This window comes from Apium graveolens, chromosome 1, assembly GCF_009905375.1.
Source record: "Apium graveolens cultivar Ventura chromosome 1, ASM990537v1, whole genome shotgun sequence".
Lineage (NCBI taxonomy): Eukaryota > Viridiplantae > Streptophyta > Magnoliopsida > Apiales > Apiaceae > Apium > Apium graveolens.
In genome coordinates, this window is record NC_133647.1 from 147,224,180 (window position 1) to 147,226,576 (window position 2,397).

The following is a 2,397-nucleotide window of genomic DNA, read 5'->3' on the forward strand; positions in this document are numbered from 1 at the left end:
GGCATTTTCTGCCCAGAAAAAAACAGGGGAACCTTGGACTTTTAGCTTAGGCCCAAGAAGGCCCAAGCCAGGCCCTTGAGTCACATCAAGTTTGTGAGATGCCCTTAGGTCAGGAGAGTCTTGTGTAAAAGTTTTGAAGGAAAACTTGTAGTTTAAGAGTGCCTAATGCACTCAAGAAACCATTGTTGTCATTCTGAAATTTGCACCAGTGAGCACTATCACTTATCACATAGTTTTAGAACACTTAGAAGTGAGTATTAGGTCGACCACCATAGTTGTAAGATAGTATAAGGTCATTAGAGAAAAAGGCACAAGTGAGGGTCAATAGGTTTTGGATAATTTAGGAAAGGCACATCGAGTTAGGAAACCGAAATTAGAAGACCTTGTCTAAATTAGCGACCAAGTGACTTAAGTTGTGAGTCGAGATCATCCAAGCCTAGTGTTGCATTATGGTATATATGGTGTTATTTGGTGTTAATATATGATATGTGAATATGTGGCTATGTGTCTGCAATTGTAATTTAAAAGTGAATATAAATTAAGTGCGTATAGGCCTAAGTGCCATCCGTGTTTAATTTCAAGTTGTAAATAGGTTAAGTTGGTGAGAATATATTATAATGAGGATTATTATTATTTATGTAGGATCTCGAGACGAGGGAAAACTTGCCATAAAAGTCGAGTGAAGCTCCAGTTGTTGCTCCTACCAGTCAGACCAGACCAACCTATCTCAAGGCAAGTGTCCTTCCCTTGTAAACTTATATTGTGCAAGTGTACTCTTCCTTCGTAATGACATTATGCGAGTGTTTCCCCCTTGTTGAATTAATATTATGCAAGTGATTCAACTTGACCTTCGTATTTACTAAAATCAGTTCATATATATATCGATGCAACTATCCTGAGTCATTTTGATATATTTAAATCAAGCGTATCTTATGTTTATCTTTGAATCATATAAAATGCCATGAACCCTCAAGTACTTATTGCAAGTAGATCAAAAGTCATACCATGCTAGTATACCAAAGTAATGGTGATGCCATGATAAAATAGAGAATTTGTTATAATACTTTATTGATCCTTTTGATTATCATGCTATTGATCCTTGAGAAATCTTGATATTGCACCCTGATGCTTTGATTCAACTCTTGAAATAACCTCGATAGAAACTTTATCTTGATACCTAAAAGCCAATCATTTCTTAAAATCATTCATGATTATTTGATAACCCTATTCTTACCCTAAAGCTTGATACCCTGTTATATTTTGAGCTGATGATCACTTTCTTTATATTTTAACACCTCTACCCTATTGAAACCAGTGATGCTTATCTTCTTGATGTTCTAATACCTATACCTTGTCTACAACCATTGCTTTAAGCCTAGTTTGGCATTACTCTTTCATATTATCCAATAGCCTTGCTCAATTTCCTTGTCAAAGTTCTTGTTTATGGAAACCTCTCAATTACCCTAATATAGTAAAGTCTAGTGTATCATGACCCTGAGATTTAGTGTCATATTTCCAGTGTTTCAAGTTGATCTATAATCCCTTGATAAAAATGATTACAGTCGAAAGAGATTTTGTCATAAATCGGCATCAGTTTTTAAAATGATTAAAATGTGGATTTTTCAGTCCCAAAGGGGGATAAATGTTTTCTTTGAATGGTGGATCTGGACTGAGATGCGAGTCCTTTCCGCACTTATATTAGGCTTAAAAGTTGCCTAGGGATTCCCAATAATGTTTTTGAGAACCCAGCGAGGTTCGGGATTACTTCGCGGCTGATCACCGGCTATAATCCGTAGCGTCATAAAATGATTTTGATTAAGACATGATTTTAAAATTGTTTTGATGCAAGCAAAATGATGCCATCTCACATAGTTTTTATCTCTCGTTACCTTTGGTTATGTCTTTCCATTATCATTCTTAAAAGTATATCTCAATTTATATTTTGTGTCATACTGTTAGCACTTGTTGAGCATTTGGCTCACTTCTTGCTTTACCCTTATATTTCAGCTAGCAGCTATGGTTAGATTCAAGCAGACTGCCCGTAAGACCTGTGATGCTGATGCTTATGTTCGAGCTCAGGTAGAATAAGTAATAATAGTTGTGTGAGGACTCGGTATTTGTAATCAGATGTAATAGTTGGTAGTGTTGGGCTGTTCCAAACCCTAAACTGTAAGAACTTGGATTTTGGTTGTGTATTCTTCATTAAAATGATGTAATAGCTATATTTATTTTGCTATTTAAGTTGGGGGTGTGACATGATAGCTATATCTATGTACAAGGAACCTTGGATAATTACCTCACAAATTATCAAATTTGGATTTTTTTTCTTCTTCAAAAAGAGAAAGGGCCGAGAGCTTCTTGCTTGGAAAATGGAAAGTCAACTTGTGTTTTTGTGTT